The sequence below is a fragment of the Diabrotica virgifera genome, chromosome 5 (assembly GCF_917563875.1).
Source record: "Diabrotica virgifera virgifera chromosome 5, PGI_DIABVI_V3a".
Classification (NCBI taxonomy): Eukaryota; Metazoa; Arthropoda; class Insecta; order Coleoptera; family Chrysomelidae; genus Diabrotica; species Diabrotica virgifera.
In genome coordinates, this window is record NC_065447.1 from 235,222,980 (window position 1) to 235,245,572 (window position 22,593).

The following is a 22,593-nucleotide window of genomic DNA, read 5'->3' on the forward strand; positions in this document are numbered from 1 at the left end:
ATACAGTCAAAGTGAGCACCCAATATAAAAGTGAGAACTCAATATTTGGGAAATATAACCATGGTATTACAGTTCATAATGTAAGGCAAGGTTCAAAGTAAACGCAGCATCTCTCTCTCTCTCTCTCTCTCTCTCTCTTTCTCTCTCTCTCTCTCTCTCTCTTGTCGTTTCCCCATTACTTAGGATCGTGATTTCTTCCAATATTCTTAACAATTTTTTTCCATTAGTCTCTACCTTCAGCTGCTCTAAGAGCTTCGCAGAATGAGTTTCCAGTTGAATTCTTAATTTGGTCGGACCATCTAGTTGGTGATCGTCCTCTTGATCTTCTGCCCGGAACGTTTCCAGAAACAATTACTCTCTCCAAACTATCGTCACCTCTGTGAACCATGTGACCGAAGAATTGCAGAATTCGTTGGAGACATATTGTGGACAGCCTTTTTTAACCTCGAGATGGTTTGGAATGGAAACGTTTATCCTAAACGCAGAAAAGGACGAAGAAAAATTTCCTAGTTGAGAAATCTCAGATAAAGGTTCGGATGCTATGCAATATGCAATACAATGGTTCTATCCATAGAGAGGGAGCCATAGCAAGGATATGCCCAATACACAAAGAAGGTGACAAAATGAGATGTGAAAACTATAGATGCATCATATTGTTAAGAACAGATTATCAAACCTTGATACAAATGTTAACAAAAAAGACAAATCAATATAAGGAAGATATATTGGGAGAGAATATCAGGCAGGATCTGGAAACAATAGGTCGACGACAGACCAAATATTTCGGCTAAAAGAAATCTAGAAAATATGCTACAAAAAAAACAGCAGAATGCGACCTATAAGTAGACTTTAAACAGACCTACAAAAAAATAAACAGACAATACATGTACGAACTAATGAAGGAGATGAACCTACCAAGCTAAATCACCAGGATGATCAAAATGATCAGATAACACAACAAACGACATAGCATAAATCCATGATCATGATATCCAACCTCCGATTTGAAGACGAAAATTAAAGGAAAAGAAGGAGTGAAACCACCAAAGACAATGAAAGATTGGATACCGTCAAAGTAAGGAAACTTTAATATTTGGGAAATATAACCCACGGTGAAATAAACAACATCCTAGAGTTGACAATGCAAGGCAAGATTCAAGGTACACGCAGCATAAGACGGAAACAAATTTTCTTGTTGAGAAATCTCAGATAATGATTCGGATGCAGTTCAATACAGTTGTTTCACGCTTCCACCTCAAAGATAAGGATAGCAGTTATGATTGCCAACCTCTATGGTGGAGAAGCTCTAAGCCATCTCAGAGTTAGCGTTGGCCGAAGTCAATGAGGGCCTAATAATAAACGGTGAGCCACTTAATAATGTAAGATATGCTGACGATACCGTACTTCTAGCGGGAACACTGAAAGAATTGCAACACCTCGCTCAACAACTAAATATACATTGCAACGATTATGGACTAAAAATAAATTTGAAGAAAGCCAAGTTCATGGTATTTATAAAAGCACAAAACATCAGAGTTAGACTAGTACTGGATAATACAGAAATTGAGCAAATATCTTCGTACAAATACCTTGGAGCATGGATCACAGAAAATACTGATCAGACAAAAGAAATAAGATGCCGCGTTGAAATTGCACGATCCATTTTTAACAGAATGAGGAAACTTTTCTGTAATCGCAATATCAATATAACACTCCGGATAAGAATGCTTCGTTGTTATATTTTCTTCACCCTTTTGTATGGGGTTGAGGCATGGACACTAAAACAATCCGACATTAAAAATCTGGAAGCATTCGAAATGTGCTGTTATAGGCGTATTCTGAAAATATCATGGACAGATCGTAAAACAAACGGACAAGTGCTCGAACAACTAGGAAAAAAATGCGAAGTTTTAAATTCCATAAAAATCAGGAAGTTGGAATACTTGGGGCACATCATGAGAGGTGAAAAATACGAACTATTAAGGAATAAAATGCAGGGCAAAATCCAAAGCAGAAGAAGCGTAGGAAGACGTAAAATCTCGTGGCTACGCAATCTCCGTGAATGGTTTGGATGCAGCTCAATTGAACTATTCCGGCGCGTAACCAACAAAATTTTAATTGCCAGGATGATTTCCAATCTCCGATAGGAGCGGAAATTTAAGAAGAAGAAGATGGTGGAGAAAGCACGTAAAGAAGAAGAAGAAAAACGAAACCATGTGTCATTTTTCCCCAATTATGTAAGTACGTTGCCTTGTCACCAAAACAGGTGTTGTCAGTTTAGTTAATAAATATTATGAAAATTTAAATCCAACTGTGAACATTTTTTTCGTAAAAGAAAAATATTCGCTAATAACAATAAATCACCTTAGTAATAATCATATAAACACATAATCAATTGGATGGTTCGGCTACAGAGACAGAATGTGCACCAACATCTCTAATCACAGTAAGAACAGAAAAACGTTGTAATAACTTCAACAAATCGAAACTCAATCTGATACTAACCAAATTATTCAACACAGAGATTTATAAAAAGCGTCAAATCGGAAATCCTTGATATAGGATTCAATCTAAAACAATGAAAACGAACGATTTTTAACATTAACAAAATCTATCAATTCAAATCCTGTATTTACAAACTTGAACCATCAATTTCATATTTACCAAAAAAATTTAATTGTCCATCGTCCCATAAATATCAAAATTCTTTCTTTTTACTTTGAGTGGCATTAAAAAATGCACAAATCTGATGTAATGTTCGACTGGTATATTATTTAACAAATAATTACATCATTTCGAAGTCAGTTAAGTATGATATAATGCCCAAGGGTTGTTATTTTGAAAAATAATGCCCTAGGGCAATAAATTCAAATAACTAGTTAAATACTGTCAAGTTGACAAATAACAACCTAAATAATTACTAAATAGTTAGTAATTTTTGCCAATTTTGGCAAAATTGACCAAAAATAAAAAAATTACATACTAAAATCATTTGCCAGTTGTGAGTTTAGCGAACCGACTATACCTACCACAATTACGTTACGACTATTGCTGGTAAATGTACTTATTTGAAAAGTAATTAATTCAAAATTCATTTAAATTTTTTGCATATAAAGAATAATTTAGTCGGACATTAAACGTTGAAGGCACCACGGGTATTATAGGTAATAGCTTTCGGTCAACGTATATTCCTCTGGCCAAAGGCCAGCGGTATATACACCATTGAACTCAAGGGTTATTATCCTTATAATACTCTTGGTACCTTAATAACTATAATAATTCTTCCAAAAATGCAAAAAATTTTTCATTTACAACTTTTTGTTTTTGAACACTATAAGCATAGTATTTTGTTTCTCAAAAAAAATGTTGCCTTATATTTTTTGTAAATTTTAAAAATTGTCTAACCAGAAAGTCGCAAGTCCCCGCTGTAAAGTAAAAATTTGCAAATGTCTCGTGCAGTGTCATAAAACTTAATGATCTTGGCCGAATTGAAGCCAAAATTGCACTTACTCGATTTTTCGAGAAAGCCCGTTAACCACAAAATTCGGTGTTAAGCGAGAGCGTCAGCTCTTAAGTCATGTTACACCGTCCAAAGGTAGAGAGGTGGTGATAGATCAGCAAAAAATAAAGCAAACAAAGATATATACAAATGTCTAGAAACAGAAATAAACAAGGAAAATATCGAGGACGTCCCAACAACAGACTAAAAAATATAGGAAAACTATTCCAGGCTCTAAGTATAGTAGGGGATTCATAAAGAACAAACAAATATCAAGGAAAACGAAGGTGGCAATAGGTCAAACAATATCTAGCGTTGACTTACGGAGCAGAAAACAGGATCATAAAGAGAAGAAACCAGAGTAGTATAAAAGCAGCAGTAATGAAATACCTCAGAAGAACGATAGGGACAAGACGAACAGACAGACTCATAAATTAAGAAATGAGAAGCAAACTTAAAATTACACCATTACTTGAGATAATATAGAAGAAAAAATTAGCATGGTTCGATTATACAACAAGAATGGATAGTACTGTAAAACGCAAGTAAAAAGAGTGTGTGAAGCTAAACCAAAAGGGAAGAATAGAAGAAGCAGACCAATGCAAGACTGGAACAGCGACATAAAAGAGATATTACAAAATAAAGGCAGATCTTGGCACGAAGCAATACAAAAGGTGAAGAACCGAAAAGAATGGAGAACATGCATCAAAAGCTCGAAGAACGACTATGTACCTATGTATGTATGTATAAACATGTTAAACTATCAAAAACAATGCAATATTGTCTACCGCCAACGTGAGAAAACTTCAATATTTGGGAAATGTAACCTATCGTTAAGAGTACACCATCATACAGTTGATAATGCAGGGCAAGTGTCAAGGAAAACGCAGAATGGAACGCAGATTGAGGATTGAATCCTTGTTGAGAAATCTCAGATAATAGTTCGGAATCAATTCACTCCAATTGTTTTGGGCAGCGACTTTAAAGATACAGATGTCAATAATGACTGCCAACGTCCATTGTAAAGGACGTACGGGAAGAAGAAGAAAAACGAAACCATGTGTCAAAACCTTTTCTAAATTAGGCATTCCAATGAAACGTCAAACATGGCCGGGTGTGGGCAAAATCTAACCTTACATCGACATTAATTTGTAAAGAAAATCCTGTTTGGTTGTTTTTTTTTTATGTTAATTGTGTAGGGAAATCTGCGAAATTGTGATAACAAATTAAATATGAAGTGGTTTATCGCCTACAGAACTGAATTATCCCATATTAGTTACCAGTTTGTGTCAATAGCTACTATGGGATAATTCAGTTCTGTAGGCGATAAACTAGTTTATATTTACTTGCTATCACAATTTCGGTGCACAATTAACAATAAAAAACAAAACCAAACAGGATATTCTTTACAAAAACTGATGTAAACCATATATTACTAAATTTTTGCCCACTGCCGGCCATATTATATCACGTGATTTGGAATGGTCAATTATGTAAGTACGTTGTCTTATCACTAAAACAGGTGCTGCCAGTTCAGTTAATGAAATCTATGGTGAAAATTTAAACCAACTATAAAAATTTTATTCGAAAAAGAACAATATTTGCTAATAACAAAAACGGATCACGTAAGTGGTAATCATATAAACACATAATCAATTGGATGGTTCGGATACATACACGGAATGCGCACAGTGTCCCATCAACCCTGTTTACAAAAAGAACAGCCAAAATTTGCAAGAACTTCAACATATCGAACCCCAATTAAATACAAACAAGGCAATTAATGACAGATTTCTAAAAAGCCTCAAATCACTAATCCTCGAAACAGGATTCAATCTAATGTAATAAAAACGAAGAATTTTTAACAATAACAAAATCTATCAATTCAAATTCTCTATTCACAAATTTAAACCATCAATTTCATATTTACCAAAATAATTTAATGATCAATCAAAATATAAATGTCAAAATTCTCTTATTTTTCTTTGAGCAGCAGTAAAAAATATGTAAATCTTTTTTTTAATCCAAAAATGAAAAAACCGAAGTTTTTCTTTCAAACTTTTTGTTTTCGAATAATAACGAGTGTACCTATCTTGTTTTTCAATTTTCTTCTATTCAAAAAAAAGTCGCTTTAGGTTTTTTGTAAATTTAAAAAAATCTTTTAGCAGAAAGTCCCAAGTCCCCGCTATGAAGAGCAAATTTGCAAAGGTCTCGTGCAGCGTCATAAAACTTAATAATCTTCGTCGAATTGAGCCAAAATTGCACTTACCCGATTTTTCGAGAGAGCCCGTTAACCACAAAATTCGTCCTTAAGCGAGAGCGTCAGACCTTGCGTCATGACACACCGTCCAAAAAGTATACAGGTGGTGAAATATCAACAGAAAATAAAGCAAAACAACATATACAAATACCTGGAAACAGCAATAAACAGGGAAAGTATCGAAAACGTCTCAACAGCAGACTAGAAAATATAGCAAAACTATTCCAGGCTCTAAATAGAGGATGTATAAACAACAAAAATATGTCAAGGAAAACGAAATAAGCAGCGGCGGCTCGTGGGTCAATCTTCAGGGGGGTCATTTTGGTTTGAAAACTTCAAACTGTTGATTTTTTAAAGTATTTAAAAGATCTTTTAGCATTTATATTTTAGATAAAAAATACAGACTTAGATAAAACTCAATACTATTTACCCTAGTTTTCCGAAAATTAAATTTGTCTTTTTTTAGAGTAAATCTTTTAAAAAATATAGGAAAAATGGTATGAACAGGTTATTGACTGATATATAGATAGGAATATTTATAGTATAATAAATTGTAAATTTATTAAAACGAAACTTACTTTAAATATTTTTATATTTTAAGTCAATTCTTCTATCCTTTAGTTCTGCAAAATAGTCTATGACCTTCTCATTGAAATTTGGAATGCTCTTGACAAGCGTTTTCTCGATGCTCAGCATAGACAAGGCACTAAGTCTAGGTTGTCCCATCGTATTACGCAGGAATGTTTTTACTCTTTTTAAAGTAGAAAAACATCTCTCACTTTCCACGGTTGTCATAGGGAGTGTGCACAAAATATTTAATAACTTCACTGCTTCAGAAAATGTTTCAGACAAATTCATGTTAATAAAAAGCTGAAGTATGGCTACTGCACCAGCACTATTGCGAAAATCCTCACGACAATATAAGACTTCAAGTTCCGATTTTAGTTTGGAAATATTCACTGTGGGATAATTAGCCGTCACCATTTTTAAAATATTTTGCGGAAAGTTGGTAGTGTATGCTTCAAATTTCTCTATGTAGAATAACTGTGAAATCATGAGATGATCATTGAAACTAAACCTGTGATTTATTTCAGATATAATAATATCACAAATTTCAAGTGCAGTTCGTCGCTTTGGATCCTCTGCAGTAGTTTTTCTTTTTTTTGCTGTTGATGTGCTTGGTACTTCTGATTCCAAAATAGTATTTCTAATTATTTGGATATTGTTGTTAAAAGACAGGATACAATTTTTGACAGATATAACATCAATGTCTCGCATTTGCAATTGTTTAAACAATATATCAACATGGGGCATTATTTTATGGAAAAAATTTAACCAAAATAAAAAATGCTCATCTTCCAAATGTCTTTTTAAACCAGTTGCTTGATTTATATTGTTACCATCTTGCTCCTCATCAATAATTTCCTCTAAGCAAGATTTTAAATCATCTTTATAAGTGTATACAATTTCAACACATTTTGTATTGAAAGCCCATCGAGTAGGCGCAGCTTTAGGTAGCCTTACTTTAACCACTCTATCCAGAACCATCGTACGTTTTGGAGATCGGCCGAAAAAGGACGAAAATCCGTGTAAATTTGCAAAAAATATTTTTATCGGTTTGTGTTGACTCGCCGCTTTTTGGAGGATAAGATTAAATTGATGGGCATAGCAGTGAATGAAGTGTGCATTTGGGTATATTTCTTTAATTTTTGTTTGTACTCCTCCCAGTTTACCGCTCATGACTGATGCACCATCGTAACTTTGGGCAATCAATTTTTCAGGTGCTTCATTAATTTTTAATAATTGAAGTTCTTCCAATATTACATTAGTTAAATGTTGTGCTGTAGTACCTAGGGGGTTAACAAATTTCCAAAATCTTTCATGTACAATACCAGTTAATACATATCGCAATATGATAATCATCTGCGTTTTATTGGAGCTGTCTGTGGTCTCATCTACTTGAATGGCCACAAAATTTGTCTGGCCAATCTCCTTCATGATATGAGTATGCACAATGGCTAACATTGATTCTAAAATATCGTTCTGAATTGTTTTCGATGTTCCTTTAAATACTGTACTTTTTTCAATGTGTTCTTTAAACATTAAATCCAGTTCAGAAACAAAATCGATAAGGCCCAGAAAAATTCCACGATTATTGGAGCTGTCACTTTCGTCATGACCGCGCAATGCAATTTCGAAAACTCCACAAAATTTTACACAGTCGATTAGTTTGTTTAAAATATACCTATTTTTAGATACCAATTCATTAAAGTCATGCACAGATTTACGATATACACTATCAAGTTGCTGTCTTATGTTAACACGTCCTAAACTTGCGTAACTCATTGATGAATTTATATGAGTAGTTGAAGAGGCATGTTTTGTAATTTTCACTTTTAAATGCTTAATGTCAGTTACTCCATTTTTCGCCCATACAGCGTCATTCGAAAACAGTAAACACGGATAGCAAAAAAATGCATTTCTCACACTGCAGCCACAAATCCAATCACACAAATTGTACATTGATTCTTTAAAATATCTTTGAATGTCCTTACCCCTATCCTTTGTTGTTTGTTTTAAATTCATGTTTGGTTTTGGTCGACCACTTTCTTTTTTCTCAAGCCGCCGTTCATAATTTAGTGTTCCAGCAGATTTTAAGGCAATTATTTCGTCAACAACACTCATCTTGTTTTTGTTACAATCACAAAAAAATCCAACAAAACAAAATAAATTACGCAAATACGCCGCGATCGATATAGACCTGCCGTGAAGTGCGGTCAGCAGACGGTAACTAACTAAACGTGAGGCCGTCGACTCTACTAGAGGTATACGACGGAAAGGTCACTCCCACTCTCGCCCACGAAATTGCTATCTGCCGTCTCTTTTCTATTTTACATGCATTTGTCCATAAGCCATAAGAACTGTATATAGACAATTTAAAATACGGCCCAGCCACGGGCTTGTGTATAGCGCGAGGCGCGACGTTATTATATCTATTATATTTGTTTTGCCAATGCAGAGTGCTGAGAGAGGAAATTTTATATTTCAGAGTGAAGTTTTAGATAAAAGATATTTTTAATAAAATTGGTATTTTTATGAGATTATTTTAGGGGGGTCATTGACCAATTGACCCTAAGGAGGAGCCGCGCTTGGAAATAAGGTGACAATAGGTCAAACAATAATTATATAGGTTAGCGTTGACATATGGGGCAGAAAAATGGATCATAAACAGAAGAAACCAAAGTAGTATAAAAACAGCAGTAATGAAATACCTCAGAAGAACGATAGGGGCAAGACGGACAGACTCATAAATGAAGAAATGACAAGCAAACTTAAAATTACATCATTACTTGAAACAATAGAGAAGAAAAAATTAGCATGGTTTAATTATATAACACGAATGGACAGTAGTACTCTAAAAGACAAGTGAAAAGAGTGTGAGAAGCTAAGGGGAAAACATAAGAAGCAAACGAATGCAAGAGTGGAATAGCGAGATAAAATACTTATTACAAAATAAAGGTAGATCTTGGCAAGAAGCAATACAGATGGTGAAGAAGAGAAAATAATGGAGAAAATGCATCAAAAGCTAGAGGAAGGATTATGTATGTATGAACATGTTAAACTATCAAAACCAATGCAATAATGTCTATCATCAAAGTGAGGAAACATCAGTATTTGAGAAATGTAACCCATCGTGAGAAATACAGCATCCTACAGTTAATAATGCAGGGCAAGATTCAAGGAAACCGCGGAATCTAACGAAGAGAAATGTTCTGGATTAGAAATCTCAGATAATAGTTCGGATGCAATTCACTTCAATTGTTTTGAGCAGTGACTTTAAAGATAAAGATGTCAAGAATGACTGTCAACGTTCATTGTAAAGAACGCAAGGGAAGAAGAAGAAGAAAAACGAAACCATGTGTCAAAACCTTTCCTAAATTATGTAGGTACGTTGTCTTGCCACTAAAACAGGTGTTGTCGGTTCAGCTAATAGAAAATATTGTGAAAAGTTAAACCAACTATAAAAATTTTATTCTAAAAATAACAATATTTGCTAATATAAAAAAGGATTACGTAAGTGGTAGTCATATAAACACATAATCAATTGGATGGTTCGGCTACATACACAGAATGCGCACAGAGTCCCATCAACCCTGTTTACAGAGAGAACAGCCAAAAGTTGCAAGAACTTCCACAAAGCTTAATCAAATACAAACAAGAGTATTAAAGACAGAGGCTTATAAAAAGCGACAAATCAAGTACCTTCAAAACAGAATTCAATCTATTATAATGAAAGCATACAATTTTTAAAATTAAAAAAATCTATAACTTCAAATTATGTATGTATTTTAAACTTGAACCATCAATTTCATATTTACCAGAAAAATTTAATTGCCAATAAATGTCAAAACTCTCTTATTTTTCTTGGAACAGCAGTAAAAAATGTGTAAATTTTACAATAATTGTTCCAAAAATTCAAACAAGTTTTTCATTTAAAAATTCATTGTTTTTAAATACTATGCTTAGTATTTTGTTTTTCAAAAATAAAATGTCGCCTTATATTTTTTGTAAATTTAAAAACTCTAACCAGAAAGTCGTAAGTCCCCGCTGTAAAGTTCTAAATTGCAAAGGTCTCGTGCAGTGTTACACAACTTAATGATCTTCCTCAAATTGAGCCAAAATTGCATTTACCCGATTTTTCGAGAGAGCCCGTTAACCACAAAATTCGTCATTAAGCGAGAGCGCCAGATCTTGCGCCAAGTCACACTGTCCAAAAGTATAGAGGTGGTGATAGATCAGCAAAAAATAAAGCAAACAAATATATACCAATGACTGGAAACAGCAATAAACAAGGAAAGCATCGACCACCTCTCAATAACAGACTAGATAATGTAGGAAAAATATTTCAGGCTCTAGGTATAGGATTCTGAAACAACAAAGAAGTATCAAGGAAAACGAAGGTGACAATAGGTCAAACAATAATTATATAGGTTACCGTTGACATACGGGGCATAAAAAATGGATCATAAACAGAAGAAACCAAAGTAGTATAAAAAAAAGCAGTAATGAAATACCTCAGAAGAACGATCGGGACAAGATGGACAGACAGACCCATAAATGAAGAAATGAGAAGCAAACTTAAAATTACACCATTACTTGACACAATATTGAAGAAAAAATTAGTATGGTTCGATTATAAAACACGAATGGACAGTACTGTAAAACGCAAGTAACAAGAGTGTAAGAAGCTAGACCAAAATGGAAAAACAGAAGAAGCAGACCAATGCAAGACTGGAACATCGACATAAAAGAGGTATTACAAAATAAGGGCAGACCTTGGCAAGAAGCAATACAAAAGGCGAAGAACAGAAAATAATGGAGAAAATGCATCAAAAGCTCGTGGAACGACTATGTTATGTATGTATGAACATGTTAAACTATTAAAAACAATGCAATATTGTGTACCATCAATGCGAGAAAACTTCAATATTTGGGAAATGTAACCTGTCATGAAAAGTATAGCATCCTACAGTGGATAATTCAGGGCAAGAGTCAAGGAAAACGCAGATTCAGGATTGAATCCTGGTTGAGGAATCTCGGATAATAGTTCAGAATCAATTTACTCCAATTGTTTTGAGCAGCGACTGTAAAGATAAAGATGTCAATTATGACTGTCAACGTCCATTGTAAAGAACGCAAGGGAAGAAAAAGAAGAAAAACGAAACCATGTGTCAAAACCTTTCCTAAATTATGTAAGTACCTTGTCTTGCCACTAAAACAAGTGTTGTCAGTTCAGTTAATAAAAAATATTGTGAAAAGTTAAACCAACTATAAAAATTTTATTCGAAAAATAACAATATCTGCTAATAACAAAAACGGATCACGTAAGTGGTAATCATATAAACACATAATCAATTGGATGGTTCGGCTACATACACAGAATGCGCACAGAGTTCCACCAACCCTGTTTACAGAAAGAACAGCCAAAAGTTGCAAGAACTTCAACATATCGAACTCCAATTAAATACAAACAAGGCTATTAAGTACAGAGATTTCTAAAAAGCCTCAAATCAGGAGTCCTCGAAACAGGATTCAATCTAATACAATGAAAACGAACAATTTTTAACAGTAACAAAATCTATCAGTTCATATTCTGTATTTACTAACTTAAACCATCAATTTCATATTTACCAAAAAAATTTAATAGTCAATCAAAAAAAAATGTCAAAATTCTCTTATTTATCTTTGAGCAGCAGTAAAAAATATGTAAATGTTTTTTTAATCCAAAAAAGCAAAAAACCAAAGTTTTTTTTTTCAAACTTTTTGTTTTCGAATAATAATGAGAGTACCTATCTAGTTTTTGAATTTTTTTTTATTAAAAAAAATGTCGCTTTAGGTTTTTTGTAAATTTAAAAAAATCTCTAACCAGAAAGTCGCAAGTCTTCGCTCTAAAGTGCAAATTTGCGCAAAGGTCTCGTGCAATGTCATAAAACTTAACGATCTTCGTCGAATTGAGCCAAAATTGCACTTACCCGATTTTTCGAGAGAGCCCGTTAACCACAAAATTCGTCCTTAAGCGAGAGCGCCAGACCTTGCGTCATGACACACCGTCCAAAAAGTATACAGGTGGTGAAATAACAACAGAAAATAAAGCAAAACAACATATATACAAATACCTGGAAATCGCAATAAACAGGGAAAGTATCGAGGACGTCTCAACAGCAGACTAGAGAATATAGGAAAACAATTTCAGGCTCCAATAGAGGATTCATAAACAACAAAGATATGTCAAGAAAAACGAAGGTGACAAATAGGTCAAACAATAGGTATATAGGTTAGAGTTGACATACAGGGCAGAAAAATGGATCATAAACAGAAGAAACTAAAGTAGTATAAAACAGCAGTAATGAAATACCTAAGAAGAACGATAGGGGCAAGACGGACAGACAGACTCATAAATGAAGAAATGATAAGCAAACTTAAAATTACACCATTACTAGAGACAATATGGAAAAATATAGAAGAAAAAATTAGCATGGTTCGAGCATACAACACGAATGGACAGTACTGCAAAAGGCAAGTGAAAAGAGTGTGAATAGCTAAGGGGAAAACAGAAAAAGCAAACGAATGCAAGAGTAGAACAGCGACATAAAAGAGATATTACAAAATAAAGGTAGATCTTGGCAAGAAGCAATACAAATGGTGAAGAACAGCAAATAATGGAGAAAATACATCAAAAGATAGAGGAAGGATTATGTATGTACGAACATGTTAATCAAAACCAATGCAATAGTGTCTACCGTCAAAGTGAGAAAACTTCAATATTTGGGAAATGTTGCCCATCGCGCATCGTGAGAAATATAGCATCCTACAGTTGATAATGCAGGGCAAGATTCAAGGAAAACGCGGAATCTAACACATAAAAATGTTCTGTTTGAGAAATCTTAGATTATAGTTCGGATGCAATTCACTTTAATTGTTTTGGGCAGCGATTTTAAACATAAAAGGTATCAATGACTGTCAACATCCACGGTGGAGAAGGCACGGGAAGAAGAAGAAGAAAAACGAAACCATGTGTCAAACCTGTGTCAAAATGTGTAACGAAACCTTTGCTAAATTATGTAAGTACGTTGTCTTGTCACTAAAACAGGTGTTGTCAGCTCAGTTAATAAAAAATATTGTGAAAATTTAAACCAAGTATAAAAATTTTATTCGAAAAAGAACAATATTTCCGAAAAAAAAACTAATGACAAAAACGGATCACGTAAGTGGTAATCATATAAACACATAATCAATTGGATGGTTCGGCTACATACACAGAATGCGCACAGAGTCCCAGCATCCCTGTTTACAGAAAGAATAGCCAAAAGTTGCAAGAACTTTAACATATCGAACCACAATTAAATACAAACAAGGCTATTAATCACAGAGATTTTTAAAAAGCCTCAAATCAGGAATCCTCGAAACAGGATTCAATCTAACGTAATGAAAACGAAAAATTTTTAACAGTAACAAAATTTATCAATTCAAATTCTGTGTTTACAAACTTAAACCATCAATTTCATATTTACCAAAAAAATTTAATGGTCAATCGAAATATAAATGTCAAAATTCTCTAATTTTTCTTTGAGCAGCAGTAAAAAATATGTAAATCTAATCCAAAAATGCAAAAAAAACCGAAGTATTTTTTCAAACTTTTTGTTTTTGAATAATAATGAGTGTACCTATCCTGTTTTTCAATTTATTTCTATTCAAAAAAAATTCTGCTTTACATTTTTTGTAAATTTAAAAAAATCTCTAACCAGAAAGTCGCAAGTCCCCGCTATAAAGTGCAAATTTGCAAAGGTCTCGTGTAGTGTCATAAAACTTAATGATCTTCGTCGAATTGAGCCAAAATTGCACTTACCCGATTTTTCGAGAGAGCCCGTTAACCACAAAATTCGTCCTTAAGCGAGATCGCCAGACCTTGCGTCATGTCATACCGTCCAAAAGGTATAGAGGTGGTGAAAAATCAGCAGAAAATAAAGCAAAACAACATATACAAATATGTACCTGGAAACAGCAATAAACAGGGAAAGTATCGGAGGCGCCTCAACAGCAGACTAGAGAATATAGCAAAACTATTCCAGGCTCTAAATAGAGGATTCAAAAACAACAAAGATATATCAAGGAAAATGAAGGTGGCAATATAGGTTAGCCTATATTACAATATATAGGTTAGCGTTGACACACGGAGCAGAAAAATAGATCACAAACATAAGGAACCAAAGTAGTATAAAACCAGTAGTAATGAAATAACTCAGAAGAACGATAGGGACAAGACGGAGAGACAGACTCATAAATGAAGAAATAAGAAGCAAACTTAAAATTTCACCATTACTTAACAGAATACAGAAGAAAAAATTAGTATGGTTCGATCATACAACACGAATGGACAGTACTGTAAATCGCAAGTAAAAAGAGTGTGAGAAGCTAAACCAAAAGGGAAAACCAGAAGAAGCAGAACAATGCAAGACTGAAACAGCGACATAAAACAGATATTACAAAATAAGGGCAGATCTTGGCAAGAAGCAATACAAAAAGCGAAGAACAGGAAAGAATGGAGAAAATGCATCAAAAGCTCGTGGAACGACTATGTTATGTATATATCAACATGTTAAACTATCAAAAACAATGCAATATTGTCTATTGTCAATGTGAGAAAACTTCAATATTTGGGAAATGTAACCTATCGTAAAAAGTATAGCATCCTACAGTTGATAATGCAGGGCAAGAGTTAAGGAAAACGTAGAATCGAACGCAGATTGAGGATTGAATCCTGGTTGAGGAATCTCTGATAATAGTTCGGAATCAATTCACTCCAATTATTTTGGGCAGCGACTTTAAAGATAAAGATGTCAATTATGACTGTCAACGTCCATTGTAAAGAACGCAAGGGAAAAAGAAGAAGAAAAACGAAACCATGTGTCAAAACCTTTCCTAAATTATGTAAGTACGTTGTCTTGTCACTAAAACAGGTGTTGTCAGTTCAATTAATAAAAGTATTGTAAAAATTTAAACTAAAACTATAAAATTTTATTCGAAAAATAACAATATTTGCTAATAACCAAAACTGATCACGTAAGTGATAATCATATAAACACATAATCAATTGGATGGTTCGGCTACATACACAGAATGCGCACAGAGTCCCATCAACCCTGTTTACAGAAAGAACAGCCAAAAGTTGCAAGAACTTCAACATATCGAACTCCAATTAAATACAAACAAGGCTATTAAGTACAGAGATTTCTAAAAAGCCTCAAATCAGTAATCCTCGAAACAGGATTCAATCTAATGCAATGAAAACGAACAATTTTTAACAGTAACAAAATCTATCAATTCATATTCTGTATTTACTAACGTAAACCATCAATTTCATATTTACCAAAAAAATTTAATGGTCAATCAAAATATAAATGTCAAAATTCTCTTATTTTTCTTTGAGCAGCAGTAAAAAATATGTAAATTTTTTTTTAATCCAAAAATGCAAAAAACCAAAGTTTTTTTTTTAAACTTTTTGTTTTTGAATAATAATGAGATTACCTATCTAGTTTTTGAATTTTTTCTATTAAAGAAAATGTCGCTTTAGGTTTTTGTAAATTTAAAAAAATCTCTAACCAGAAAGTCGCAAGTTTCCGCTATAAAGTGCAAATTTGCGCAAAGGTCTCGTGCAATGTCATAAAACTTAACGATCTTCGTCGAATTGAGCCAAAATTGCACTTACCCGATTTTTCGAGAGAGCCCGTTAACCACAAAATTCGTCCTTAAGCGAGAGCGCCAGACCTTGCGCCATGACACACCGTCCAAAAAGTATACAGGTGGTGAAATAACAACAGAAAATAAAGCAAAACAACATAAATACATATACCTGGAAACAGCAATAAATAGGGAAAGTATCGAGGACGTCTCAACAGCAGACTAGAGAATATAGGAAAACAATTTCAGGCTTTAATAGAGGATTCATAAACAACAAAGATACGTCAAGAAAAACGAAGGTGACAAATAGGTCAAACAATAGGTATATAGGTTAGCGTTGCATACGGGGCAGAAAATGGATCATTAACAGAAGAAACCAAAGTAGCATAAAAACAGCAGTAATGAAATACCTCAGAAGAACGATAGGGGCAAGACGGACAGACAGACTCATAAATGAAGAAATGATAAGCAAACTTAAAATTACACCATTACTAGAGACAATATAGAAAAATATAGAAGAAAAAATTAGCATGGTTCGAGCATACAACACGAATGGACAGTACTGCAAAAGGCAAGTGAAAAGAGTGTGAATAGCTAAGGGGAAAACAGAAGAAGCAAACGAATGCAAGAGTGGAACAGCGACATAAAAGAGACATTACAAAATAAAGGTAGATCTTGGCAAGAAGCAATACAAATGGTGAAGAACAGCAAATAATGGAGAAAATACATCAAAAGATAGAGGAAGGATTATGTATGTACGAATATGTTAATCAAAACCAATGCAATAGTGTCTACCGTCAAAGTGAGGAAACTTCAATATTTGGGAAATGTAACCCATCGCGCATCGTGAGAAATATAGCATCCTACAGTTAATAATGCAGGGCAAGATTCAAGGAAAACGCGGAATCTAACGCATAAAAATGTTCTTGTTGAGAAATCTTAGATTATAGTTCGGATGCAATTCACTTTAATTGTTTTGGGCAGCGACTTTAAACATAAAAGGTATCAATGACTGTCAACATCCACGGTGGAGAAGGCACGGGAAGAAGAAGAAGAAAAACGAAACCATGTGTCAAACGTGTGTCAAAATGTTTAACGAAACCTTTCCTAAATTATGTAAGTACGTTGTCTTGTCACTAAAACAGGTGTTGTCAGTTCAGTTAATAAAAAATATTGTGAAAATTTAAACCAACTATAAAAATTTTATTCGAAAAAGAACAATATTTCCGAAAAAAAAAACTAATAACAAAAACGGATCACGTAAGTGGTAATCATATAAACACATAATCAATTGGATGGTTCGGCTACATACACAGAGTCCCAGCATCCCTGTTTACAGAAAGAATAGCCAAAAGTTGCAAGAACTTTAACATATCGAACCCCAATTAAATACAAACAAGGCTATTAATCAAAGAGATTTTTAAAAAGCCTCAAATCAGGATTCCTCGAAACAGGATTCGACCTAATGTAATGAAAACGAACAATTTTTAACAGTAACAAAATCTATCAATTCAAATTCTGTATTTACAAACTTAAACCATCAATTTCATATTTACCAAAAAAATTTAATGGTCAATCGAAATATAAATGTCAAACTTCTCTAATTTTTCTTTGAGCAACAGTAAAAGATATGTAAATCTAATCCAAAAATGCAAAAAAAACCGAAGTATTTTTTCAAACTTTTTGTTTTTGAATAATAATGAGTGTACCAATCTTGTTTTTCAATTTTTTTCTATAAAAAAAATGTCGCTTTACGTTTTTTGTAAATTTAAAAAAATCTCTAACCAGAAAGTCGCAAGTCCCCGCTATAAAGTGCAAATTTGCAAAGGTCTCGTGCAGTGTCATAAAACTTAATGATCTTCGTCGAATTGAGCCAAAATTGCACTTACCCGATTTTTCGAGAGAGCCCGTTAACCACAAAATTCGTCCTTAAGCGAGAGCGCCAGACCTTGCGTCATGTCACACCGTCCAAAAAGTATGTTAACACCTGACAGGTAAGCGTACGTATACAACCGGAGTAGAGGACGCGTCAGGCAAGTTTCTCACGTCTGACTGCCGCATCGCGTCTCCCGGGCTGGTCCAGGATGCCAGGATGCTGTGGACGTGAACCAACGTCCTGTCTCATCCTTAGACTTGCGCACAGCTTCAATCGATAATATTTAGAGCTTTAGATCCAGTGAATATATTCATTTTTTTTCAAGATTCCTTCAAGAGTTGGTATTCACTTTTTGTATGGGGATCCGCTCTTGATCATAGCACTACACATGTAGGGTGGTGTGGGGCAAATTATTCCGCTGCGCTTCCGGTTTGGGACTAATCGCTCTATACGGAGGATTTATGCGGCATATAGTCATATACAGAGTGTTTAGAAAACTTATAAAAAGCACAAAAAAGATTTTTGGTATCACAAAAAATTGTAGAAAAGTAAACCTTTGAATTTCTTCAAACTAACAACTTTTTTACTATGGACAAGTTTCAGAAACTGTTTTTCTTGTGGCATATGTAATTTAAGTATTTTATTATAGTCTAGTAAATTATGATTACACTACATGTAAATCAAAATGTAAATTAGTACAGGTTGGAACAAATTTTATATCAAAATTTAGGTGAGTACAAAAGATATTTTCAAGAAAGTATCCAAATCATATAAGGGAATCATTGTTTAAATAATTAAAAAGGGATAATTTTTGCACAATATTTACTTTTTTAACTGCTGAGATAATTTACATTTTAACGAAGGTCTTTAGAGTAGTTTTCTACAAAGCTGAAGGACAAGTCTTTCACTTAAGACTAACTAAATTAAATTTGCAAAAAAATATTTTTTGCGTTTTAAATAAGCATTATAAATTGTTTTGTTTAATAGGAGAAGTTGCGCTATATTACCAGTATTAAGCAAAAAAACATTTGTTAAAAAATATTTAAAAATTTATGCAGGGTGTATAGTATAGTACCTACACCTTCTACCAAGTATGAAAAGGATACGTCGAATAGTTTTAAAATAATGAGCACAAATAATTTTTAAATTTTTAAATAAAACACCTTGTAACTCAATAAGGAGCCATATTTTATTTAAGTGATTTTAGTTAAATCTTAACATTTTGAGGTCTAGAATCGACAACTCAGAGATTGGAAATTCTTAATGAAACCCCCTCTATAAGCAAAATTATATCTTTTACTATAAGGAAAAAAAGAAGAAGAAAAAACGACAAAAAAATTTTTTAATTAGTGAAAAATTCCCAGGAACTCGATTATTGGAACGGCATTTCAAAATGTTTAATCCCCGCGACGTTATTAAAAAAACAAATTATAAACAAATTAGAACAATTTTCAAATGCCATTTTAGAGGGGAGTTAAATTGAAATTTAAATTTATCAATTCTATTGTGTTTCAATTTATCAATCAAAGATAGAATAAAAATTTTAATTTTTTTAATATAACGCGGGCACATAAATTTGATACACCCTGTATATTGATTTGTAAATATTTATTAGAAGTTAGCTTTCAACGCAAAATGGTTTCTCCTTAATGAATTTTTCCATGCAGATTATTAAAAAACATTTTTGTAAATAAAAGTGAAGTGAAAGTTATTTAGGATTAGTATTTTAAACCGATTGTTTATTACGGGAAAGATAGAAGCCATAGGTAATTAGTTCTTAGAAAATTAAGGTAAAGAAAGTTTGGAATTTTTAATCCTTTTGTTTAACCTCGAGTAAATTTTGTAGAATTTCCCGAAAGTAATTAGTATGATAGTAGGAATAATTTTTAAAGTATGAGTGGGTTTTCGAATGAAAAAAAGAATGGGGAGAGAGAAATGTTTCTGATTGGCTTGTAAATTTGGAATGGGGAAAGTTTTGTTTGGAATGTTGAGACAGTTTGGAAAAAAAAGATCATGGTATTGTGTTACCGGCAGCCGAGAGGAGCAGTCAAAAGTTTTCGTGAGTAGTTCAGAAGCAAGTACTAGTGGTTGTGTTTGATAAGTGAGAGTAGCTGAAAAGTGGAACGAGAGACAAATCAAATCGAGAAGAAATACCTCTTTGATTCTGTAAAGTCCAAGAGAGTAAGTTACAAGAATTATCGTTAATAAAATTATTTGTGACACCAAGTAAAAAAGATACTTGGGTCTCAGGATATTATTGTTGAGAGAAAGAGATGAGAGAGATTTGGAGTTTATTGAACGAGTCCTGGTCAAAGGAAGTCTGGCTTGTGTTTTGGAGAAATAGTTGCTGGTATCCTGCTGGATTGTTTGCTGAGAACGGAGAGGGCTTTGATTGGTAGCCTAACATAATCAACAAGGAGGAGCTGTTTGGGTCAAGAGGAGACATCATTGTGTGTGAATCAAAAAGGTCAGTCAATAACCTATGTGATAGATTTTTTTTATAATCAGAAGTTAATTTTTTTACGTAAAAGCATATGAATTTAAGATTCCAACATTTCAAAAATTTAATAGGAAATATAAGTAATTTTGCGAATACCAAATTTGTTTGTTTAGCTGGGTTTATTAATGGTATCAAGAACAAAGCGATAAATATTGGTTTGAATTAGATTAATTTATATTGTAAAAGTTTGTTTTGGACAGTTATGCCCACAGAATTTAATTGATAAATTTACAGAAAATTGCTTTTGATAATAAAGGTAAGTGTATGTTTTTATTTATGATTTCTCTATTTATTTCCTTTTCCTATTTTATCCCGATAAGGATCAACTAAGAGATACTGAAACCACGAGAGAAGATAAGTATAACATAAGATAATTTAGACATTTTTTTATATTATAAAAGGCCACCCTGAGATTCTTTCTTAATTTTTATGTATGATTTGCGTTAATTAAATAATTGATCAAGTGAATAATAATTAATATCAAAGTAATAAGAAAGCAGATCATAACAATAAATTTGTCGAAAACATACATAATAATAAAAGTAATGAGGTTTTACTCAGATTAATATTTTTTTGGTAACAACCGCGTGTATGCAATTGAAAATATGGCAACATTTAATAAATAAATTAAATATCTCATAAATTATTTAATATTTTTTAACAAAAAATGTGTTTTTGCCTAATACTGGTAAAATTTATAGGGCATATTTAAAACGCAAATAATATTTTTTTGCAAATTTGATTTTTAAATTTTATATATAACTATTTAAATAAATACAGGGTAAAATTTAATTTAGTAAGTCTTTGGTGAAAGATTTATCCTTCAGCTTTCTAGAAAAAAATCCTAAAGACCTCCATTAAAATGGAAATTACCTCAACAGTTAAAGCAGTAAATATTGTGCAAAAATGACCTCCTTTTAATTATTTAAACAATGATCCCCTCATATGATTTGTATACTTTTTTGAAAATATCTTTTGTGTTCACATAAACTCTGATATAAAATTTATTTCAACTTGTAGGTACGGAATTACATTTTGATTTTTTTTTATTTTATTAAGCTATTATGTATACTGGGTTGGGATAAAGTATGAAACCAAGCAAGTATCTTTGAAACGAAAAGAACAATACTTATGAAACTTTGCACGCAAGTACAGTGACGTAAAAGGCATCTGTTGCCATATTTTTGTTACTACTCCACTTCCGGTTTCACCGGAAATACCCTTAACTTATTTAATTTAAATGGGACACCCTGTATATTTTTGCGGATTTTAAAAGAACTTGTTATTTTTAATTCAAACATACCAAATTTGGTAGAAAAGCAAGTACCATCTGTACTGTAGACTAAAATTGTTGTTTACATGCACTGTATGATTTATTTGAATTTAGTATAGTAAGTAAAACTGTTACTGAACTAATTGACAGAAATAAGTTGTATTAAAAATGGTTCATTTAAGTGACAAAAATCGTACTGAAATATTAATGATAATCGGTTATGGTGAATTTTCATTTTTTGGAAGTGAATTTTCCAAATCGATTGATTGGACGTAGAGGATTCATAGAGTGGCCCGCTCGTTCTCCGGACCTCAACCCGTTAGATTTTTTTTCTTTGGGGTTATCTAAAATCACGTGTTTACTTTAGGCGACCAAGATGCTTGCAGGATTTGAGCCAAAGAATAATTGATGACTGTGAACTAATACATGGAGAAGTCTTGCAAAAAGTGACTCACGGATTTATTTATAGGCTTGCACGTTGTCAGTAGGTGAACAGTAAACATTTTCAACATTTGAAATTATTTTGTTTATTTTTAATATTATTGGTCTAACGTAAATAAATTAACCTATTATTTTAACTGTAAAGAGATTTATTTCTTGTTTTAATATTTTTTCTTCCAAGCTTGGTATGTATGAATTAAAAATAACAAGTTCTTTTAAAATCTGCAAAAATATACAGGGTGTCCCATTTAAAGTAAATAAGTTAAGGGTATTTCCGGTGAAACCGGAAGTGCAGTAGTAAAAAAAACATGCATGCAAAGTTTCATAAATATTGTTCTTTTCGTTTCAAAGATAATTGCTTGGTTCCATACTTTATCCCAACTCTGTATATGATTGAACCACAATTATTGGTGCAATGGAAATTACATTTTTAATTATCTAATGTAAATGTTTCGATTTCCACTCCACACAAATGTTGTAAAAACATTGAATAACGTAGATTTCT

The 22,593-nt window shown here is 32.9% G+C and overlaps 1 protein-coding gene across 6 annotated transcripts in view; it reads right to left on the reverse strand.

The window, feature by feature from the left end:
- The window catches only part of LOC114337069 (neuroligin-1-like), a 616,817-nt gene extending 598,742 nt beyond the window's left edge, over window positions 1–18,075 (reverse strand). The window contains exon 1 of one of the 6 annotated variants that reach the window (XM_050650872.1): window positions 17,888–18,075. The gene's annotated coding sequence lies outside the window, so the exon portion shown is untranslated. Of the gene's footprint in view, window positions 1–5,768; window positions 5,822–10,451; window positions 10,492–12,292; window positions 12,363–14,166; window positions 14,217–16,026; window positions 16,092–17,887 lie in introns of those variants that run through there. The other 5 variants (XM_050650874.1, XM_050650876.1, XM_050650873.1 and 2 more) reach the window with 5 other exon arrangements.
- Window positions 18,076–22,593: the final 4,518 nt, after the last annotated feature.